Here is a 7971-nt window from a genome sequence, read left to right as displayed (position 1 = left end):
CCACTTGGCATCAGCCTCTGAGGCTGTGTTTCGTAGTTTGACACCTCCCTAGCATTGGCAACGGCTCTAGCAGGCACTTGCTATCTTAGATACCTATGTTTCTGCAGTTCATGCTCCATCAGGGGCTGAATTTCCGCATTTGGTAGGCCGTCCTGTCATAGCTTAGATACCTATGTTTCTGCAGTTCATGGTCCATCAGGGGCTGAATTTTCTCATTTGGTAGGCCGTCTTGTCATAGCTCCATGGAATGGGGAACGAGAATGGGAACGGGGAATGCGATTGGAGTGGGAGGTCCCTATCTAGGAACGGGGAGTCTCCATTTCGGAAATGGGGGAAACGGGAAAAAAAAAGACAAAATTCAAGATTTTTAAAATAATTCTGCATTAAAAAACTTCACAAGTATTCATAGATAATCTAAAAGCACACTTTAAAGATATATAAGGACCAATTGATACTGGCAGCTGCAAATAACTTAGTAATAATAAGACTTGAACAATGAAATTATAAATACAATGCAAGAGAAGCTCTTGTATTTGAGCATGATGAGACTTTCAGCAGGGAGGGTGGTGGTGGCTAACCATGTTCTATTTGCTACCATGTGTTATGTTACTCCTTGTTGGGCCTTCTCCATGTCATGCATTGGCCAAATGAAGGGTCTCACAAGAAGTTTTATTTGATCATGTGGAGATGGAATTGCAATGAAGGCTAAAGTAGCATGGGATGTTTTCATATACAAGGCAAAGGTAGGGGTGGTTTGGGGGATCATAGACCCATGCAGTTAGAGCAAAGCATTGCTGGTGAAGCCTATTGTGAGGGATCTACTTCTAGGCAGGGGCCATGGCAGATGTTATTACTACTTCCAAGCAAGGGGCCATGGTGGAAGTTATTGCTAATGGAGACTGAACACACTTACCCTTGCTGATGGAGAACAATGGGCAGACTAGCACTCAATAGATTTTTTGGTAGAGTAGAGCTACAAGGTTTGGGGGAGTTTTTGAGGTCAGATTTGCTGTTGCTATTATCAGGTCTTGGAGACCAGTATCTATAGGAGTTCACCTGAAACCAGCCTTCTTGCTGTGGAGGGGTGGTAATAACCTGATTATTGATGAGTATGGGCAGAACAAAGAGAGTACGCACGTCAATCAAGGTGCAGTAGGAGTCTAGTGAATAGTGGGTGAGTGTGAGAGTGAGAGTCGATAGATAGATGTGTACCAGTGTGGTACACACAAAGAGTAAAAGAATGTATTTTCACTTAGGGTACACCTGCAAGGGTAAGTTCACATGTGTAAAGTAATATACACATGGGAGTAGCGTAAGGGCCTTTACCCCCAACAACCTCCCACTTAAAGGTCCTAAGCGAACCTTTAACCAACTCCCACTAGTCGAATGTAATGCTCATGTTGAGCCCTTGCAAAACTTTTAGTGAGAACATCTGCAGGGTTATCCTGTGTTCTGATCTTAGTCAGTGTGACTAGACCATCATCAAGAACCTGTCTGATGAAATGAGATCTAACATCAATATGTTTGGTACGCGCATGAAACATGGCATTCTTAGCCAAGCATATAGCACTCTGGCTATCACATCCAAGTACATGTATTTTGGTGGGCAGCCCAAAATCCTTAACCAAACAACCAAGCCAAACAGCTTCTTTTGAAGCTTTAGTGGCTGAAATATATTCAGCCTCAGTGGTGGAAAGTGCTACTATCTTTTGCAATCTAGAGCACCAAGAAACTACCCCACCAGTCAAGGTAAAAATGTCCCGGCTAGTAGACTTGTGAGTATCCCAGTCACCTGCCATGTCTGCATCACAATACCCCTGCAGATCTAACGTACCCTTTCCATAGCAAATACATTTTCTTTGTGTGCCCTTAAGGTACCGTAAGATGCATTATACTACTTCCCAATGTGCTTTGCCAGGATTTGACATAAATCTGCTCACAACTCCCACTGCATGAGCAATGTCAGGTCTAGTGGCAACCATAGCATACATAAGTGAGCCACAAGCTGAAGCATAAAGAACACCACCCTTCATGGAGCTGGTTGCCATATCATCTTTTGGGCAATCTGCTTTGCTAAGCTTAAGATATGGTGGTAAAGGAACACCAAGTGACGTAGCATCAGCCATAGAAAAACGATCAAGTACTTTGTTGATGTACTTTTCTTGTGAGAGAAACAAGAGTTGCTGCTCTCTATTTCTTGTCACATGCATGTTCAAAATGTGTTCAGTTGGATCCAAATCCTTCATGGAAAAGGCTTAATTCATCTTTTTTTTTCAATGAATTAATTTGGATTTTATGCTTACCAGCAATAAGCATATCATCCACATAAAGCACAAGTATAATAAGGCTTCCATCATCAACCCTCTTAATATATAAGCAATGATCTGCATTACTTTTTTTAAACCCATGTGAGAGCATGAAGGCATCAAACTTTTTATACCATTGTCTAGGAGCTTGTTTCAAACCATACAAGCTTTTCTTAAGCTTACATATCAAATGCTCCTTTCCTTGTATAACAAAAACCTTCGGGCTGTTTCATGTACAGCTCTTCTTGGCGATCACCATGTAGAAATGCAATTCTAACATCCATTTGATCGAGTTCACGATCCATAGATGTTACAATGCAAATAATACCCGAAGAGTGGTCATTTGGACAATAGGAGAAAAGACTTCTTGAAAATCAATGCCCTCCTTTTGTGTATAGTCCTTAGCCACAAGTTTGGCTTTGTATTTGGGTTTGCCATCCACACATTTGATTTTATAGACCCATTTGTTAGGAATGGCTTTCCTAGGGGTAATGAAACCAAATTTCAGGTATCATTCTAATATAATGACTTCATTTCTTCTTGCATAGCTAGCTCTCACTTTTTCTTTAATTCACATGATAAAGCCTCTTTATATGTAAGAGGCTCAGCTTCGTTTGCGAGCAAAATGTAGTCCAAAGAGGGATCAAACCTTTGTATAGGTTTTCTAACACGTGTAGACCTTCTTACCCAATGATTTGTGTTATTAGGTAATGGATCCACATCCAAAGGAATGTCAATGACCTCAATATTTGGTTGCTGAACTGCATGTTGAGGTTGTTGTAATACGTTTTTAGGCTATTGTAATTCATTTCAGCATGCTGATTTTGTTGCCCTAGCTGATTTTCAGCATCCCTTTGCTACCCATTTTCATTTGGCTCAATGATGATACACTGATTATCATAACCAGCATGAAATGGAGCTGAATTTTTAGTGGCCGATGGTTGTTCAAGAGACTGATCATGCTGAAATTTCACTTTCTTTTTGTCTGAGTCATTAGATGTGACATTTTTTAGCAGCTTTGACTCATTAAATACCCATCTCGGCTGCGTAGTACCTTTTTCATGCTTGGAACCCAAACTCTATAGCCCATTTCATCTTCATCTCCATAACCCATGAAGATGCCTCTATGAGATTTCATGTCAAGTTTGGTCCTGCTATCAACAAGTACATGTACATAGCATTTGCAGCCAAAGACTCTTAAGTGGTCATATGAAGCAAGTTTGCTAGACCAAACCTCTTCAGGAATGCCACTTTCAAGTGCATGATGCGGAGATCGATTGCAGATATGCACCACGGTTTTGAGTGTCTCTCCCTAAAATGAGTGCATGAGATTAGCTGTGGACAATATGCACCGTATCTTCTCACATAACGTGCGATTCATTCGCTCAGTTGCACCATTAGATGATGGATTATAAGGAGCTGTAAGCTCTTGTTTAATCCCATTTGCATCACAAAATTTATTGAATTTTTTAGATACATACTCTCCCCCGTTATTTGTTCTTATGCATTTTAATTTTAAACCCTTTTGAGTACTAATAAATGCATGAAACCTTTTAAAAGCATCAAATGCCTCATTTTTCTGCTTAAGCAAGTAAACCCATAGCTTTCTAGAATGGTCATCAATAAAATACACAAAATAACGAAAAAAACTATAAGTTTTTATTGGCACGGTGCATACATCAGAATGGACTAAATCCAAGATACATACCTTCCTAGAGGCTCCATGAGAGTATGGACTCTTTACATGTTTACCCAGAACAAAGTCATCGCAAAAGTCAAGCTTTATGTTTTTCACACAAACTCTTTTAAGTGAAGAAAGTGCTTGCAAACTCTTTTGGCTCATGTGTTCGAGACGCTTGTGCCATAACTCCATGTGTGATTGCACTTCAACAACTACAACAAACTTTTCAAGAAGTGCCTTGCAGTAGAGATGATATAGAGTGCTCTTTTTACCACCTCTAGTGACTAGCATAGACCCTTTTTGCATCTTTCACATTCCACCGCCAAAAGTAGTGAAGTAACCTTTGTTGTCTAGTTGCCCAACTGAAAGCTAGCTCTTCTTGATGCCAGCTACATACCTAAGATCATGAAGGATCAATTCTTGACCATTTTCAAGAGCTAGGTGTATGGTGCCCATTCCTTCAATATCACATGCATGGTTGTTGCCTAGATAGACTTTCCCGAGATTACCTTTTGTATTAAAAAAAAAACACTCCAAAGATGGTGTCTCATGAAATGAAGCACCGCTATCTACAATCCAAGATTGGTTGTGACAAACAATCATGGGCTGACAACAAAGTATCTATCACAGCCCTTTTAGTGATATACATGTCCTCCACTATCATAGCATGTGATATCACATTTGCTTTTTTTGTTTCTTTAGGGATAGAGCTTTCATCCTTTTCATTCTTTTTCCCTTTTGCATTAGCTTGCTTCTTGAATTCTTGTTCCCTTTTAAAGTACTTGTAATCGGGCTTTTTATGCCCTTTGCGACCACATCTATAACAAGTTACATCTTGCTGTTTTTCCTTGCTTTTGCTGCGATTTTTGTTTTTATTTGTAGCATTTGATCTTTTTTTAGTTCTTCCTCTTACATTGTAGGCTGATCCATTGTTTTTCCCACTTGCCTTGCATCTAATCCCTTCATTGAGAATAGAACCACACATACCATCAAATGTCAAGTTTGGGTTGTTGCTCAATGATACAACCAATGCTTCCCATGAATTGGGCAAAGCAAGAAGATAGCTCTCAATTTAGGATCAAAAGCTGGCAAGCCCGCATCTTGTAACTTACTAAAGATACCGATGAAAGCATTCAAATGCTCTGAGGCATGCTTAGACTCATCAAGCTTCAAGTTGACCAACTTTCGCACGAGATGTACTTGATTGATAGGAGTTGTATTTTCATAAGTAGCCTTGAGTTTCTCCCAAACTGCATAGGCAGTAGCAAGTCCCTTTATATCAACCAAGATATCTTATGTGACAGCCATTTTAATATAAGTAATGGCCTTTTTATTTATTTTAGCCCAATCCTCATTTGGCAAAGCAACATGCTTATGTTCTGCCAAGGCATCATCACAATCATTCAGAAAGACTCAAGAGTATACCTTGTATACAATCTTTCCAAAGATCAAAGCCATTGCCATCAAATTACGAATCTCAAAGAGCTTCTTTGTGTGAGATATAGATGCACTGCCAACCATCTTCAACAAAAAGAACTGCAATAAAGTGCTGAATGCTTTCAGCCAATAGCAAGGTTGCTGAATGTAATAGCAATTACACACATTTGTACGTCCAAGATGTCCAAGAAGCAGATGTTTTACTGCAATTTTAGTCTCAAATACTGATTACAGCATGCATATACGTCAAATTTGATACATTTGTATTAACGACAGCTCCCACTTTAGTAATACATCACCATAATGCCCAAATGCAATAACCCAAGTGCTGTATATACCACCGTTTCATTGCATAGTGAGCATCCAACAATACATATATCAAGAAAAGCTGCCCTTTACAACATTTGAAACATCCGAAGTTCAAAATTTCTCCCACTTAGCAGTGAATTTGCTGCAAGTTTCACTGTCAAAGCTTTAATTGACTCAAAAGTGCATCACCGATGTGGAAAGCCCCAAAATTTTTGTAGCAAATCTTTCCCAATTGCATCAAAACATCTTTCCAAGCATCAAAGGCAGACAAATGTTGTAGAAATTTCACAAATTTTGCAAAAGCCCCAAATTTTGAGGTCCAAGAGTGCACAAATTTCAATGAAATCGGCTCAACCGAGCATAATTTCACTTACATGTGAAAAAACCCCAAAATTTTTGAGGCCTGTGCATCCAATATCTGCAATTTATGGGTCAATAGTCATTGTTATACGTGTCCGGTACCAAATTTAGGAAAAGCACCAAATTTCAAGAGTAAATTTGCATAGATTCGTGTTCTGTGCTTGTGCATGCGAACACCCGATAAGATGAGGGGCCTGATTCTTCAAATGAATTAAATAATTATAATAATAAAAAATATCTAAGCGTTGACTATTTTGGCCTGTCGCCCGCTGCTTGACCGGTCGCCTGTCAACCATTGGAATGACTTGGAGCCTTGCCAGTGCCTATCGCCTGCCTGTCGCCTGGGCCTGTCCCTTGCGTTAGTTGCCTGGGCTTGTCCCTTGTATTAGTTGCCTACGACTATTGATTGCACTTGTCAATTGTGAGTGATGCCTGTGTCTATTGACTGTGAGTGCTACCTGCGCATGTCGCGTCAACCAGCTTGGACCGTCGAGCTTTAATATCAGTTTGATAAGTACGAGCAGAAGCAAAGAGAGTATACACATCAATCAAGGTGCAACAAGAGTTTAGTGAACAGTGAGTGTGAGTGTGCGAGTCAATAGATAGGTGTGTACCAGTGTGGTACACACAAAGAATAAAAGAATGTATTTATACTTAGGATACAGTACACTTAGATCGGCAAGGGTGAGTTCACATGTGTAAAGTAATATATACACGGGAGTAGCGTAAGGGCCTTTACACCCAACAATTATAACTTAATTATAACAAGTAATAATTAATGAAATGTTGACATAAACACTTACCAATCAATCTTGGACATTGGACATCTTGTTGGTCCCAAAATTGGCACCTCTTTTGGTATTTCTTTATCTTTAATTGCAATTGAATTCAAATACAATGGGATTCCTTCAATCCACTTTGCAATCCAGTAGCCCTTTGCGGTCAATAATGACCAACAAGTCTTCAAATTGATTTGCCCCTTGATTTGCTCAGGCAATTGGCTTTCACCAACTCCTTGGGAAATGAAATTTGCCCCACTTCAAGTGTTGGTTGGTCCCTCACTTGAATCTTGTTGAGAAGTAATTCTCGGCCTTGAAGATTCAAGTCTTGAGGCTTCTCTTGGCACGCTTCTTGAGGTTGCTGTCAAACCCTAAATTAGGGTTTATACCAAAGAAAAATACAATTCCTTAGCCTTTAGGGATTAGAATGCTGAAACCTTCAGAGCAAGGTTAGGAAATGGCTGAGAATGAGAGAGAATGCTGAATAGAGAAAAAATTCAGACTTCCATTGAGAGAAAATGAAAGAAATCAGTTGCTGCCCTGACTAGACAGCCAAGAAAGCTATCTCCATGAAGAAATACACCGAATATGATGTTTGTTTGGTTGAAACAGTTCTCAAACTGCTGTCACCTATTGCTGTAGTCTCTCAAGAGCATGTGACCAGCTCTTGGAGGGTCTCTTGCTTGTTGGAAATGGCTTGTCAATTGGTATAATAGCTATGGCAACCTTTCCTCTCCCTCCCTTCCTCTCTCTCTCTCTCTCTCTCTCTCTCTCCCCCCCCCCCCCCTCCCTTCCCCAGCCTCAAAAATGTCTTTCCCACTTGCATGGGCAAGCTTTGCCAAGTGGCAACCTTCTAGTTCCATTTTCTAGCATTATCTGCATTATTAAATTAACATTCAGCCTTAATATTGTGAAAATTAATTTAATGATTATTTTAGTGCCCAAAAAATTAGCTTGACTAACCAACAATTAAATTGGCTAGGTCAATCAATCTCCCAAGTGTTCTTGAGTCTTCTTTAGCCCCTTGGATTGGCATTAAGTACCATTAAATGCTAAATTTGCGGTGTTACCAAAACTGACACTTACGGCTAATAAAATC

This window comes from Lygodium microphyllum, chromosome 4 (assembly GCF_053477565.2).
Source record: "Lygodium microphyllum isolate KBCC chromosome 4, Lygodium_microphyllum_v1.1.10, whole genome shotgun sequence".
Classification (NCBI taxonomy): domain Eukaryota; kingdom Viridiplantae; phylum Streptophyta; class Polypodiopsida; order Schizaeales; family Lygodiaceae; genus Lygodium; species Lygodium microphyllum.
The sequence above is the reverse complement of the archived record's forward strand: the minus strand, read 5'-3'. Positions refer to the sequence as shown.